The following is a 17,790-nucleotide window of genomic DNA, read 5'->3' as shown; positions in this document are numbered from 1 at the left end:
CCAATAGCAGCAACCCGCAGAGGCACTGCCACTCGCAGTGTCTCCCATCTTTCTTCTACGACCATCTTCATCTTGGTAAGTATCTGGTGAGCTTCCTTGCATCTATACACTGCACACACACACAGCAAAACACACACCGCACACACACAGAGCACACACTACAAACACACACAGCACACACACACTGCACACACACACTGCAAACACACACAACACACACAGCAAAACACACACTGCACACACACTAACTCACGCACACAGCAGCACACAAACACACATAGCACACACACACAGCAAAACACACACCGCACAAACACATAACACACACTGCAAAACACACACTACACACACACAACACACACATTAAAATACACAGCGATTAAATACACATACACACATTTTTTTTTTTTAAGTTTAAATTTCTTTTGGTATTTGTTTGGTATTAACATTTACTTATATTTACTGTTTTAGGATTTTTAATAATTAATTTCCATATTTATAAATACTAATTTGTTTGTTTTCATTATTGTAGGATTTTTAGTTTTATTACGGAGGTAAGATTTCCATTGTTTAATATTTGGATGCAATAATTTTTTTGTTGTCGTATTTTTAATGCGCAATATTCAAGTTCTGTATATCTATGTAGGGTTCCAGTTTATCATTGTGTTAGGGTTCTCATTATCAATATGATATTATATTACTATGGTATTTATTTGTGTTTTAGTATTTGAGTATATATATGATATTATTATGGTATTCTTAGTATTATGTATTACGTTATATATTTGGTATGCTGACATGATAGTAGTTATTATGGTATTGTTCTGTTTTTTTTTTTATGTATATTTTTATTGATATTTTAGTATACGTAACTCATTATAGTATTTTAGGTATATATATGGTATTATTACTATGTTTAGATTTAGTATCACTTATTAGTGTAGCTACCAAAAGTGCTATATCTAATGAATGGGTCTCACCCTCACATAATTTAACATAAGATGTAGAAATAAAAGAATGAGTAGCACCCAAGTCAAAGAGAACAATAACTGGATGTGATAAAACAGTAAATGTATCTGTCACCACATCCGTAGCAGCCTCTGCATCACCTGGTGTCAGGGCATAAACTCGCGCTGGAGCTACATTCCTCTATTGGCCACCTCGAGGCGACTGGTATCCTCCCCGAGCTGCCTGATGTTCTCCCTGATAAGGCCTGGGCGCTGGGACCTATTCCTGCTAACCTGGGCAATCACGCATCACGTGACCTGGTCTCCCACAATGATAACATACACCCTTTCCTGCTCGGCACTCACCCAAATGATGTCTCCCGCATGTTTGACACACCGGGTAAGTCTGTGCACCCTGGTTCCCACGAGATCCTGCCATCTGCCTCTGGTCTCCCCTATCACGACCACCTCTCCATGGACCCCTACTGGAGCCAGCCTGGAAACCCTGAGGTGCAGGCCTCTTCCTCTAACTCTGAGCTGCTACACCCCTCTGAATGCCACTCTCAATAATCGCAGCTCTGTCTACGACCTCTTTAAATGTCTGAGCCCTGAAACCAATCACCTGCTCAAACAGATTCTGCCTCAACCCTTCTTCAAACTTCCTCGCCTTCTTCTCTTCATCAGGTACTAGATGTGGAGCAAAACACGACAACTTGACAAACCGAGCCACGTACTGAGATACAGTCATCTACCCCTGTACCAAATGCAGGAACTCTGCTGCCTTCGCACTCCGAACGATAGCAGGGAAATACCGCTCAAAGAACATATCCTTGAATCAATCCCACGTCACTGGAACTGGAACCAGACTCTGCTCCTCTATTATATGCGCTGCTCTCCACCAGCGCTTCGCCTCCCATGTCAGTTTAAAAGTGGCAAATGCTACCTTCTGCTCATCCGTACATGGAAGCACCACCAACATCTCCTCGATATCCTGGACCCAATTCTCAGCTACAGTCGGGTCATCTCCTCCAACAAAGGATGGGGGCTTCATACGCGTAAACTGCTCAATCAATTAGCTATGCTCCCCAGAGCTCCTGGCCATCTCAGTCATCACCTGCTGAATGACACTACGCAGAACAGCATCTGTGTCTCCTCCACCTATGCTGGAAGGTCTCGACCTGTCCTCCCCAGCATTCGTGCCACTACTTCCTAGGTCTATCATGAAAACAAGAAAACATACTTAAGCAACTTATCCCCTATAAAGACCTATCCCGTATCAACTCAAAATTAACTACTTTTCCTGACCTTACCCAATATCCAATTCTGTCACCTAGACACAAGACCTGACAATAGTTTACTATGATTTTCTTGAAATCGTCACCCCAGGAAAAGCACAGAAACCACTATGGAAATCCTGTACCCAGACACAGAGCAAACCTCAATTCCCTTTTCCTATACTCTGGTATTGCTTCTACTGCACTCTAAAGTCTACGAAACCTAGCAAACCTAGGCTCTGATACCAAACTGTAACAACTTGCTTATTAAATTGATTTTTTTTTTCATAATAGCAAATAACATACTCTGATACCATAGTATTAACCTAAGCAGCAGGAAGCAAAAATCATACAAACACAACCATAAACCATTATATACAATACCACATAATACCAGAGTACTACACATTTCCAAAATATGTACATGTATTTGTTTCCTAAAAATAACCTCAGCTAGCTAGGGATTACAAAAAAAAACATTCCAAAAATGATACTCACTCTCTGACAGGGCACTACAGACGCCCCTCTATTTGTGAGCCTGGTTTGCTCGCCTACCTAGATCACCTGAAAAATATTTCAACATTAGGATGAGCCAACGCTCAGTAAGAAGAAATATGCTATTACTAGTGTGTGGCTAATGAGCTACTATATATATATATATATATATATATATATATATATATATATATTATGAAATCTGTTTCATATAAACATGAATAACTGAGTACAAAAGTACAGCACAAATAATAAAGTACACCACCCCTTTTCCCTATTGCTTGACATATCAGTATTATGGTTATAATTTAAAATACTTCTAATGTATATAAGTAGGATCCCCATTTCTGTAAATCAATACGTAAGTAGTAGTAACTGAAACGGTTCCCTGTGGCTATCTGTGTCATGACATGCCCCTCATGACGAGGTTGTGCGACCCGTAGGCTGGATTTACCCTAGCTGGCCAACCAGGAATAAATCACTAAACTCTATCAGTCAACCTGCCCACCTCAACCCATATCTGGATGGGGAGCCTAACCTCTTCAAGGGCCTAGGTGGTCGACCGTACCACGTATTATCTGAATAGGTGGTTGCACTCATAAAGTAACATAGTATCTGTAGCAATGGTACCGTGCTCTATAGTTGCAAGTTCAACAGGGTCTGATATCATATAATATTTTTCTATACATATTTATCTGATTTACCATGATTCTGAAGTAATCATAATAACCATGATGCTGTAAAACGTACTGAAATCTGAATAATCATAACATGGAACTGCATATTCGTAATACTGGGATTCGTATAATCATGGTATTGAGATTCGTATAATCATGGTACTGAGATTCACATAATCATAGTACTTAAATCCGTAAAATCATGGTACTGAAATTCATAAAAATCATGAAACTACAACTCGTAAAACATATCCTCGTAGTACATACATATTCACAAGTCACACGATAATTAATACATAATTTTCGTAAATAAATACATTGTATAATATTTAGAAATTTCTTACATAACATATTTCCCTTACCTTAACTCTGAAAAGCCCCTACTGTACTTTAGCCCGATACCTGCAGGGCCTCCTATACAACACCCTGAAAACAATATTTGTCAGAACTAAACATCAGTATTTTTTTGCCTATATCATTTCCTATAACTGCCAGGAAGTCAAAAATTGGATAAAAGTTCTTACCCTAAATTTGGGACGAAACCCAACTTCGTTTTCCTAACGATCTACTCCAACAGTCTTGCAGAGAACTCTGCCAGGAGCGTCGTGGTAGCTTCGAATCGTCGATCCGACGACTGGTGGGGCCGTAATCGAAGAGAGAAGGGAGAGGGAGATGTAGAGAGAGAGAGAGAGAGAGGAGAGAGAGAGAGAGCTCGGTGAAAAATGGTAAAAAAATCTCAGGTTTCCACTATTTATAGGGCCAGATTTGTCGACGAAACACGTCACCTCGTTGATGAGCCCTTCACAAAATTCGTCGACGAGACCCTGTGTTCGTCGACGAAATTCAGAGCAACCCGAATTGTCTCTCGGTATTTTCTTGTCAATGAAGCCCTGTGTTCGTCGACAAAATTCTGAAGACCTTCGTCGACGAGACCCTGTGTTCGTCGACGAAGTTGGGCAATTTCCTAAAATTTTGATTATTTAATATTATCTCCAAAATGCAATGTCGTCGACGAACGCTCCGCGTTCATCTACGAAGTCTACGGCTTCCTTCTGTTTCTGTTTCTATTTTCTCTCCCTCTTTAATACTTAAAATGTTATTATTCTTCGGGTCACTACAAACGCTACCAATGTAGCCAACGCATCAGGAATCACGTTGTTCTCTCTTGGCATGTGAGAGAAACTGATACTGTCAAACCCTTCGATCATCTTTTGAATGTACTCTCAATACGGTACCATCTTGGAATCTCAAGTTTCCCATTCTCCAGTTAGCTGGTGGATGACCAAGGCCGAGTCTCCTCTTACCATTAATCGCTTGACACCTCGATCCATAGTAGCCTGCAATCCTACTATACACGCCTCGTATTTTTCTATATTGTTAGTGCAAGGAAAGATGAGCTTAGCTACCACTGGATAATGTTTCCCATCTTGTGATATAAGCACAACATCAATTTTGTGTCCCCAAACATTGACTACCCCGTCAAACAACATAATCCATTTTTCGGGGTCCTCTTCTTCTTAGGTTATGGAGTCAATATCTTGATCTGGGAATTCGAACTCCATAGGTTGGTAATCTTCCACTGCCCTCTCAGCTAGGTATTCTGCAATGACACTTCCCTTGATAGCTTTCTTGGTGACATACGAAATGTCGTACTCAGTCAGCAGCATCTGCCATTGTGCTACTCGTCCGGTTACCGCAGGCTTTTCAAACATGTACTTGATTGGGTCCATTTTGGAGATCAGCCAAGTGGAGTAATACAATGTGTATTGCCTCAACCTACTGACCGTCCATACCAAAGCGCAACATGTTTTTTCCAAATCGGAGTACTTAGACTGGTAATCTGTGAACTTCTTGCTTAGGTAATAAATGGCCCTTTCTTTTCTTCCCGTCTCATCATGTTGGCCTAACACACAACCCATGGAGTTTTTTGAAATCACCGGGTACAAAATTAGTGGCTTTCCGGGCACCGTTGGTACCAGTACTGGGGGGGTTTAAGAGATACTCCTTTATTTTTCGAAAGCCACTTGACACTCTTTGTTCCACTTTTCTGGGTTGTTCTTTCTCAACAACTTGAAGATGGGTTCGCAAGTGGTGGTTAATTGAGATATAAACCAGGCAATGTAGTTGAGCCTTTTCAAGAAACTTCGCACTTCCTTTTCGGATTTTAGGCTAGGCATTTCTCAAATAGCCTTGACTTAATCAGGGTTTACCTCGATCCCCTTATCACTTACTATAAACCCCAATAGCTTCCCGGACGTGGCACCGAAGGTACATTTTTCGGGGTTCAACTTTAATTGGTACTTCCGGAGCCTCCTGAACAACTTTTCCAAGATTAACGCATGGTACTTCTCACTTCGTGACTTAACGATCATGTCATCGACGTACACTTTAATCTCCTTGTGCATCAAGTCATGAAAGAGGGTCACCATAGCCCTTTAGCAAGTGGCTCCGGCGTTTTTTAGTCCGAATGGCATGACCTTGTAGTAGAAAGTCCCCCATAATGTGATGAAGGTTGTTTTTTCCTTATCCTCAGGTGCCATCTAGATCTGGTTATATCCCGAGAATCCGTCCATGAATGAAAATAAAGCATGCCCTGCGGTGTTGTCCACCAGCACATCGATGTGCAGGAGTGGGAAGTTATCCTTAGGGCTTGCTTTATTTAAATCCTTGTAGTCGACGCAAACTCGTACTTTACCATTATTTTTTATTATTGGGACGACGTTAGCCATCCATTCAGGATACTAGGCTACCTCCAAGAATCTTGCCTCAAACTGTTTCTGCACCTCCTCCTTTATTTTGAGCAACATCTCTGGCCACATTCTTCTTAGCTTTTGCTTTACTGGCTTGGAGTTCGGGTGAAGGGGAATCTTGTGAGTTACTAAGTCCGTGTCTAGACCCGGCATATCCTGGTACGACTAGGCAAACACATCCCGGTATTCTCTTAGCAACTCAATCATTTTGCTCTTCTCCTCACCTTTTAGTAGTGCGCCAATTTTTACCTGCTTGGGTTCTTCCTCGGTTCCCAGATTAATCATGACGGTGGGATCGCTATTGGTCAGGGTTGGTTTTTCGTCTGATTTTAACATTCTTTCCATTTTAGGGGATAAGTTTATTTCTTACTCTTCAACTTCAGTTTCATGGATTAGATTTTCAAAGTTAATGTCAATTACTTGGCGAGGAATTCTGGTGTTATTATTTCCTTTATTCCTACATGAAGTTAACAAACAAATTTTGACAACTGATTTTCAAGATGCACATAAATGATAAGAAATGCATAATTCATTTTCATTAAGAAGCTTCCCTGGTTTTTTAGTGGCCAGGGGATACAAAAACACAATCAAACAAATTATTAACAAAGATCATTACATGACGATATCGGACAAAATTTTGCACTCGTGGAAGCAAAAATAGCTTTGGCAATGATCCTACAACGCTTCTCTTTTGGGCTATCTCCATCTTATGAACATGCCCCTCACAATCATCTAACTCTTCAACCTCAATATGGAGCTCACATAATTTTACATAAAATCTAGTATTACATATAGTGTTCACTAAAATAAAATGCTTGGGTTTGTATGACAATAGCTATTTAGCACCGTGATGTATCGTATTCAAAAGTTAATTAAGAGAATATATCAAAAATAAATTTCTTGCAATACAAATATTTTTGTGTGCATTCCTTGTACAAAATGCATATTTATGAGTAATAGTTGAGCTACCATAGTGCAGGAGAGGGGAAGAGACAAGGAATGAGGTAAAAAATAATAAAATTACATACTAAGAGGAGAATTAGAGAAAAAAGAGGAAAGAGGAAAGAGAAGACAAAAAGTGCAAGAGTGTTAAAAAAAAAAAAAAGAACAAATGTTGGAAGAAAAGACAAAAATAGGTCAAGTGAAATTCTCAATTAATCATCATTTTAGGTTTTCAAATAATTACAAAAAATGACATTTTGTTTTTAAATTTTCTAAAAATATGTAAAAAAAAATCATAAATTTAAAATAATAGTAAAATATGTTTTCCAAGTAGTTTCTTATATTTGTGGATTCTTTGGGGTGACATTGTTGAATGTATCCCCACTTGATCTACACTGATTTCAATAACATAATGTTAGTTCTCTATCCATTTTGTTCATTATTTTCAAGTTTATTTGTGTTTTTGTATGTAAAGCATATATATATGTACATATAATGTGATGTTGGTGTGTTTTGTACATGTAATGTACATTTCCTTGGTTGGATCATGTCAATTAAGGATGTTAAAGTTTAATAATGATTATAATTCATAGGAAACTCACTTGATGGACATTTAGTATGTGGATGATTTAGCTGTTGCCATTACCAAGAGACTTGCAATGGACGTAGTTGGAGTTATGTAACTAGCTGGTTACTTTTCTCATATTCTATTATTGCACTAAAATATATTTTGAATTGTTACATGTAGATGGCAGTTTAAAACTATGGATTTAGGTTCCCAAGTAGTGACTTACCTATTATTAATTGTGAAGAGATAGGTTGATCACTTGAACTTATTCCAAAGTTCAAACTTTGATTGTGCTGGGGTAGCTTTTTAAACTTTAAGAATCAGCTTTGGTCACTACAATTGATATTTTTGCCATCCTTTGTGTGTGTGTGTATGTTGAGTAGTGAATTTGATACGAAGATTTTGAAAAAATAAGGCTCTGACATGGCAAGTATATAGTAATTAATTAATATGAAAAAAACATATATGGGTTTGTTTTTCCTTTTAGACTACAAAATATTATGGTATTTTTTATTTAGAATGAAATATAAGCATTATTTATGCAAAATTACCAATTACACATTCACACACTACACCTATACAATCTTCAGTCTCATTCGTATTATAAATTATTGGTCCAACAACAAAAAAGCAACTTAAGGGCATTGCTGGTACTTGGCAATGGGCATAGCTCATTAAGATTATTTTTTATTGATTTTTTATTTTTTTATTTTTAAAAAACAGATTAAAGAGTGGGAAACTGGCAATAGCCTTAGAATTTAGAGCTGGGAGGGGGAGGGAGTTTTGGTGGGAGTTCTACTTTATTGGGCTAGTGCAGTGGTGCTAGGGCTCCAAAACCCAACAACTCTATTACGAAAGAATCTCTAGACTCATAGTCTCTCGAATTCTCCTTTTTGTTTTTTTGGTTCTATAAACAAAATTAAAGGGAACAACATAACTCTGTGTTTTGATACAAGAAATATCCTGGAGGTGTTCTCACTGTGTCCGGAAGTGTCATAAAGTGTCTCAGTCGTGTCTAAAAATAAAATACAAATTATTTGTTTTCCGACCCATGTTGGGGAGTCTCGAGCAGGTGTCAGTATCCAATACATGTCAGATGCTGACACTTCAGGCTTCCAAAAGTGTTGGAGTTTCCTAGCCTCTCTTCATGATTTTATCTACCAACCTATTAAGAAGATCAACAAGTATAAATAAAAAATAAGACACTGAATCCCTGTTTGGCACCCTCCTATGTTGTAATGACTTAGGTTTCCCATTTATAATAATTGAGGAGGCTGCAGAAAACAGCCCCTTTGACCATGACCTCCAGCTATCACTAGATTCCTTAGCTAAAACTGCATCCAAAAAATTCCAAGTAACCCAATCATAAACCTCCTCAAAACCCTACATGTCAGTGCATTGGCCATGATCTTCATTTCCCTTACTACTTGAAAGGCTTCTTGTAAACTTCCCACACGGCCCAGTCAATCAACAATGCAGGCATAGTGTTCAGCCAAAGGTTCAATAGAGTACACTTCAATCATACGTTTAAACAATTTTAAACCCATATCAATTGGTCCAACATGACTGCATGCAGATAATATCCCAACAAAAGTGACCTTGTCTGGAATAACCCCTTGTGATTCCATCTCTTCAAAAAGTTTGACTGCTTGCTTTCCATGCCCATTTAGAGCATAACTAGCAATCAAAGAAGTCCAAGACACAAGATCAATGTGATTTATATCTACAAATACAAGTTCAGCGCTTGGAATTTTTCCACACTTGACTAGGTATGAAACACATTGATTTTGATTGTCATTTTGTTTCGGAGAAACTTGTGCAGGAGCTAATTACAGCAGCTCAAGTGAAGCCCGAATACCAACTGGTTGATTTGTTCACTAAGCCATATCTATGCTCCAGCTTGAGGGGGAGTATTGCATGTTATTTAATGTCGTTGCTGTATGTTAGTGAGCATGAGTGAGGGTACATGGCCATTATGATGTATGTGACATATTTAAAAAGCTATGTCACTTTTCTATTTTTACTTAACTTTGTTCAGAATCAAAAGGATTTGAGATCTGCAGAAATGAGATAGAAACATGGAACATAACATTCGTCATTCTAGGAAGAATCTTTTGACTTTTCTGGGATTTAGTTGATTTGTTCACCAAGCCGTTGAGGCTGACCATGTAAAATCCATTTATAACAAGATAGGAGCGTATGATATATATGCTCCAGCTTGAGGGGGGGTATATATGTTATTTAATGTCATTAGTGTATGCTAGTGAGCATGAGTTAGTGAGGGCACAATGGTCATTATGGCATACATGACATATATTATAAATAGCTGCGTCATTTTTCTAATATTACTAAACTTTGTTTAGAGTCAAAAAGAATTCATATATGCAGAACTGAGATAGACACATGAAATGTAATTTTAGTCATTATAGGAAGAATTTTTAGAGAGAATAATGAAATAATAGGAGAGGGAAATTCCAAAAGCATCACATATTGCTTCTTATACATGGAGGCAGGCAGCTCAAAAATTAGGTTCTTAATTCACTACTTCGGATTTAAACATTGCAATTGCATGGATTTTTTCTTGCATTGAGATACGAGATGCCTTTTATAGGCAACAAGGTCAGTGGTAAACTTGTGGGGGTAAAGTACAACCTTAGCTAATGGATTTTGTTGGTTTCCCTTGCTGCTTTTTATGGTTTTTTGATGTGTTTTCTAGATTTCATTTCTTGTGGATGATGTGTTTGGATTCTGACGGGTTTGAGTGATTATGGATTTATGCTTTTTTTTTTGTTTTTAATGTATAATAATTTGAGATGACGTGAGCAGAGGGGAAGATAAAAATATGATGTTGGTCCTATTCCTATATATATAATATTTCATTTCTCTTATATCTTTGACATTAACATCTTGTTTGTTCCCAAGAATACACACACACACACACACACACACACACACACACACACACACACACACATATATATATATATATATTAGAGAATATGTTACTGGGATATTGTTTGAAAGTAACTTCATGGGTAAACTAGCTTGTGGGGGTTCTCTCTCTCCAATGGGACATTTTGCCAAATGGAAGAAAACTTTAGGAGATGGCCATGATACTAGCAGTATTCTAAAAGCTTGAATGTTCTTACATCCTTACTGCTGATTAGATGAGATGCTTAGATATATTTTTAAGTTATTTGTGCACATCTCCTGCCAAACATGTTTTGTTTCCTATCTCAGAATGTGGTCTTCCCTATCTCACGTTATAGTCTTTCCTTGTACTGTTCCCTAACAATGGTTACCTTATAATATAGAGATGAGGTTTACAAGGAAAAGATGGTGAAAGAATAATTTGAATAAAAACATTTATTATTGTAAGATTACAACAATATTCCAGTATAGACTAGTTACAAGAAGATCACATATCCAAAATAAGTGAGCGTCCTAACTTTTTCCTTTTCCTAAAAATTCTCAAGAGACCCATACTTTTCAGGAGGTAAGAACTGTCAAGGGGTCTTGGCCTTGTTTCTTCTTAACTTTCCTTGACTAATCATATTTTTGTCATTTTATTATAACACTTTCTTTTAGTTTCAACGAATAAATTAGATCTAAGAATTTGATCTCATTGTTTCATGCGCAGCTACTTGGCAGCCACCGTGTTCCATTGCTGCAAGCACGGTGTAGTAATTGTCCGAGTATATATCAATTTTTTTTTCTACTTGGCAATATAGGCTCACCTATGTGAGAACTGTGTAGTTTGATTAATGTTTATGATGTTATATTTACAACTTCACGGCCATCAAAACGTAAGCTTATTTTAGCCATGATACCTTCCATCTAACTGGTTAAATTTCACATTATGTCCTTCAAAGCCTCAAGGTTGTGGTGGCAATCCAAAATACATCTTCAATGCATTACCTCGACATAAGACAACTTACAAATATTTCTGATTCTTCTTCTAATTGGTTGTCAAGTGAAGATACTGTAATGATGTTGTGTGTGTACGTGATCACCTAGCCCTGCTTGCAAATGCTTCTAGCTGCTGCTAGATTGTTTATTGAGTGTCAGCATGGCTGCTTAAGTGCCTGCAGTTATTCGTTGTGGACTATGTGGTCAAAGCGAACCTTAGAGAGGCTATGTATATCTGTGATTCCTCCTAGAATACTGAATTCTGTAGTCATGACTGCTTTTTGAACTTAACCTTTGAAGTTTTATATTGTTGCTTTGTGCTAGTGTGCGCTGCCTAATTTGCATTATTGCTGTGTTTTTCATTCTTTGTATTGGTGTGTACTAATTGAGGGGTGGATTATTTCGTCCTCTACAAAGAAAGCTTTGCTGATATTGTTTACTTCAAATCACTACAATCAAACTGATTTTGGAAAGTGGAAACTTAAAAGGGTTAGGGGGGTAGAGCTATGAGCTTGATTCGTGTCTATGCTCTCTAGATCTCCTCACTTTCTATATTGGCATTGGCTGGAAAGTAGAAAGTAGTAAAAAATAAATTTAAATCAAAATGATATATAAATAGAGTTTAGGACCATAGGGCTTAGAAGAAGCCTATGCTACTATTTGTCACCATGGGAGAAGGAGAAGGAGACTACACTTTTGGCAGACTATTGTTACAATCTGATGTTGATGTGATTTATTTTTTATGCCTATATATGTGCTACGTAGTGATTTATTTTCAAAAACCGTATACTAATTTTTTTAACTTTCTTAATTTGTAGGGTTTGCAACTGTGACAACGTCAGGACAATGTCATGCAGCTCGGATGCAGCTTTTCACTTTTTTTTTTATCTGAACAAATGAAATGTATTTAAATTTAAATTTTTATAATATTGTGTATTTAAATTTGAATTTGTATAATATATTTGTATTTGAATTTGTATAATATATTTGTACTTAAATTTGAATTAGAATTTTGAATAATTTATGAATTTTATTGCAATTATGGTTTTTACAGGAATTAATTTGAACCAGATTTTTACAGGAATGAATAATTGGAAAAAAAAATACACTTTACTATTAATTGTGCAATTTAAGTATTAGTGACGATTTCAAAATCGTCACTAATACTATGGCTTTAGTGACGATTTAAAACAGTCACTAAATCCATAAGTAATGGTTCTGCAGAGCAATAGTGACAGCTTTAAAACCGTCACTAATAATAAACCAATAGTGACGTTTCTCAAACCGTCACTACTAAGGAGTAATAGTGACGATTCTAAAACCGTCACTAATAATGGAGTAATAGTGACGAATATAAAACTGTCACTAATAATAGAACAATAGTGATGAATTTAAAACCATCACTAATAATAAAGCATTAATGACGATTTTTGACCGATCTGATGTAGAATCTATAGTGACGGGCTTCGGTCTTTAGTGATAGATTAAAACCGTGACTAATACTCTATTATTAGTGACTGTTTTAATCCGTCACTAATACTCTATTATTAGTGATGGTTTGAAATATTCGTCACTAATAAGTATTAGTAACGGCAGATATAGCGACAAATTGAAAACCTTCACTAATACTCGGAGTACCGTCACTAATACTAGTAGTGACGGTTTTGTGAGTATTAGTGACGGTTTAAAACCGTCACTAATAACCTTATTTTTTATAGTGAGTTCGTGTTTTTGCATGTAAAACATGAATGTGTGCGTATAATATAATGTTAGTGTTTTTTTTATATATATGTAATGTACATTTCCTTGGTTGGGTCATGTCATCTAGGGATGTTAGAGTTTAATAATGATTGAAATTCATGAAAACATTTTATTGAAATGTCATGAATTGTAATCTTTTTGAATATGAACATACAAATGGTTGACCTACCATTAGGCACAATCTACTCACCTACAAGCATGGTTGACCCACCTGCAGGCACAGTTGACCGCCCCCTATGTTTTAAGAAAAGTAACCATTATATTGACTTTTTGAGTTTGATCCCTGTTTTGATAATGACAAACCACAGTATCCCACTTGTGACTGAGTGTGAACAGGTTTATATTTTTATAAGCACAAGTGATGAATGCAAAATGGAAGCCGTAAAGAGCATTGAGAAGAACACCAATCGGCATATTCCATGCAGCATTGAGGAGTAGAAGACACGAAGACTTTATTTATTTTCTGGGTTGTAATAGTAATTAGGGTTGAATGTGCATGCATCTTACATGATTTAAATTGAAGCTCTACCTAACCTTAGATTGACCATAGGACCTCCAAGTAACATGAAAAACCCTTTTCATAAAATTTCTAACTTGTAAAAAAGTTTTTAAATGGTTTTAAAGTTAAAAGCAGGCAAAAACTAAATTTTTCAAAGGGATCGGTCAACGGGCCATTCAATCGAACGTTAGAAATAAGCAATTTTCTCACTCAATTCGATCTCATATCAAACTATGTTCAACATGAAAATTGTGGCATTTTCCCTTAGATTTCTATTGATACCAAGAATGTCCAAATTAGAGTTACACAAAAAACTTTATGGTTAAAACACTAAAAGGTGTCCGTAATAGAAAAACTCTCTTCATGTTTCTTCCGTCTCATTGATGGGCATTTTTATCAATTCAAAACTTTTTATCTTAAAATGTGTTCAACATGAAAGTTGTGGGATTTTCTCTTAGATTTATATTTATATCAAGAAAATTTCATTTAGAGTTGTATAGAAAAAGTTATGGCTGAAACACTGAACAGTGTGTATGCAGAAAACTCGAGGCCGGCCGATCGAATCTTCACTACGGTCGACCGAAGCTCGCGGATTTCAAGCCTTGGTTGACCGAACCTTGAGCTTGGTCGATCGACCTTCTCAGGAAAGTATCCCAAAGGCAAAAAAAAGGCTAGTTTTCAAAATAAAAATATATTTTAAGGTCCCAACGATTATATAACGGTCACAAGGGGTTTTTGCCTATAAATACAACCCTAAAACCCATTTGTTAATGTAGTTTATCATTCTTTGATTCTCCCACACTTCTATATCCCATTTGTTCTTTAAATTCTCATTTTTCTCCTACTATTCTTTTATTTGAAAATCATTTTGGGAGAAAATATTCTTAGGGGTTTTACGTGAAGAGGCTTGAGCATATATCATGTACATATATATTGCTTGATGGTCTTCTTCTTTCATTTGTGATATATTTTCAAAGATTAAAATTTCTCCTATACTCTTCTTTTGAAAGCCATTTTTGGGGAAAATATTTTTGGGGTTATATTTGAAGAGACTTGAGCGTATAACATTCTCTATATGTGTATTGCTTGAAGGACTCTCTATTTTTCATGTTTTCAAAGATTAAATTTCTCCCATATTCTTTTATTTGGAAAAATATTTTTTTGGAGAAATTTCTTGTGAATAATGTCTTGAAGGCTTGGGCTAATATTCTTGCTCATATATTTTGCTTGAATGCCTTCTTGAGATTAATTTTACTAAGGTCAATCATTTTGAAAACCCTAATATTCTCCTACTCTTATCTTGAAAATATTTGTTGGAGAATTTCTTTGAGTTATACAAGAGGGAGCCTTGAGCATATATCAATTTAATATATACTTACTTCAGAGGCTTCTCCTTTTATTTTATAAAGGTCCATCATTTTGATAGCAAAATCCTAGTTTCTTCTACTTATCATGAAATATATTTTTGGAGAAACTCTTTGGGTTATTCAAGAGCTTTGAGCAGATATTTATTAATATATATTGGCTTGAAAAACTTCTTGAAAAAAAGGCTAAAATATATATTCATTTTTGCTTGGTAGCCTTTTTTATTTGAATTTGAAAAGGTCAATCCTTTTAGAAAAGAAAATCATTTTTTAAACTCTCAAATTTTACTTGAAAAATATTTTGAGAGAAAACTCATACTCTACATGAGCTTCATTTCAAAATCATATGAGAGTGCATATTAGATTTTAATGTTGTACATCCTTGCTTAGTTTAGAAGCATTTGTTTGTATGCAAATTCTATTAAATATATTTGTATTCCAAGCGTGGCCTTAAGAGTCAGACTCGTCCTGTGAAAAGTCCCGCATAAACTTAGACTCAGTTAAAAAAGTCTCGGATTGACTTAGACCAGGTTAGGAAAGTTAGGTACATCATCCTAGTAAGGTGTAGGTTGAGGTCAACCCCACTAATTGACCTGGTTATAAAGGTTGAGGTCAGCCCTGTGCTAATTTACTTGATTGTAATCGGTGTCACTCCACCCGTTAAGTGAGCATTAGTGAAATCCTTGGGCTGTTGGCTCAAGGCGGGGATGTAGGCAGGATTGGTTGAACCCCAATAACAAATGTTGTGTCTCTCTTTCTCTTTACTATTTATCTTTCCCGCACATGTATGTTTAAATTTGATTTATTGTGAATGTTGTGCATGATTTAAATACTTCCAAATATTAATATTCGAATTTCTTATCTCTTAGAAAGACCCTAAGTTATGTTATACTGATTGTGATTTGAAGTCAACCTAGGAAAAAAATTTTAAATACCTAATTCACCCCCCTCTTGGGAATACACCATTCCTATCACATTGTACTACAATAGACGATTGATTGACCTTTATAGGCGGCCAATCAGTGAATCCAAAGGTCATATTTTTGCCATTTTTTTCTCTATTTTCTTTTATTTTTCAAGCTACTTTCATGTTTAAACACTCTCTGGAGTGTATTGGTCAAGTCTGATTGCTGATATCTCAGGAGTTTTCATGATTTTTGCATAAAAAATAAAATTTTCATTTTTAAAGAATTTTTAACGGATTTCAAGTGTTTTCAAGATTTTCATACCAAAAATTGGAGAGAATGCTCATATTGTGGCTTTTGGGTATTCTCCAGAACTTTCAAAGTTTCTAAAAACATGATTTCAGTGCGAGTTTTGTGGTTCTTCCATAAAAAATTTAATTTTTTAAAAAATTAAGTAAATACTAATTTTCAAAGTAATCACCTATGAAGTGACTTGATGTATTTTTTCAAACTTAAACTTGATTTTGAATCTATATTTTTACAAAAGATTTATTGAAAAGTAAGAGTTTTCAAACAAAAATAAAGATTTTTAAATAAAAACTACAAGGGTTTTAAAGTGTTTTCATTTAATTTTATGGATTTCATTAAAAAAAATTCTAAAAATATTTTTTGAAAATGTTTTGGTAAAATACAAGTCACTTGATTCCTATTCAGTGGATATGCAAGTAATCTACACATGTAAATTCAACCACAACAACATAAAAAATTAAAACAAATTTTTTTTCCTTTTATTCTCTCCATTTTATCTTTCATTTATGTATGAATGTGTGTTTATTTTGGAAGGGCATAAAATAGTAGGGTTTTCATGAGGCTAAGTCTTCTGCATAGATTTTATGAAAGTCTTTTGAAAAGAGATTAAAGGTCCAATAGTTTTCTGCAAAATAGATAAATAAAGGGAAAGTTGCAGTAGGTGATTGACCGACCTTTGCACACGATCAACCAACCATTGTTCCAACTTAGCATTTTCTTTATCTTTTTTTTTCATATTTTCTTAAAAATTAAATTTCAAAATAGAAGACATACACACACACAAGGTAAGTACGATTATCATTCTTAGAAAAAATGTTTTATCGTGTTAGACCTTTAAACTTCATTTAAAAAAAGCTTAAAGGTCTATCTTACCTATTCACAATAGTGTTTTCAAACATAAATCACTTTTCAAAAGATGCTCCTTCGTCTTACACTTTTCAAAAAACTAAAATAAAGTGGCGATTCTGATGTTTTTAAAAACAAAATTGTAAGTAAGAGAAACAGTGGTTTGATTTCTTTATTTGGTTTTTATTTAGTCATTAAACATGTTAACAACCAAAATGAGTTATCTAATTTGGGTGTCAATAATAATCAAATTAAATATATTTCTTATTAGACATCCCAGTAACTAAAATTTGAAACTTTCATACTTGAACTTTCAAATTTAGATTTGGGGACAAGAAGAAAATAGTAAAAGAAGGAAATGAGTTACCTCTACTTGTTACCCAAGCTAAATGTAATAAAGAAAAAAATTCAAATATGAGTGGGATTAATCATTCAATCCATTGGGGCTTAATAATCTTTAATAATTTGCAATTAACAATTAATTTAATTACAATAAAATTACCATTTATTAATTTTTAAAACTCTGATTAAAATTAAAGTAATA

Source organism: Malania oleifera, chromosome 8 (genome assembly GCF_029873635.1).
Source record: "Malania oleifera isolate guangnan ecotype guangnan chromosome 8, ASM2987363v1, whole genome shotgun sequence".
Lineage (NCBI taxonomy): Eukaryota > Viridiplantae > Streptophyta > Magnoliopsida > Santalales > Ximeniaceae > Malania > Malania oleifera.
This window is presented reverse-complemented; position numbering follows the sequence as displayed.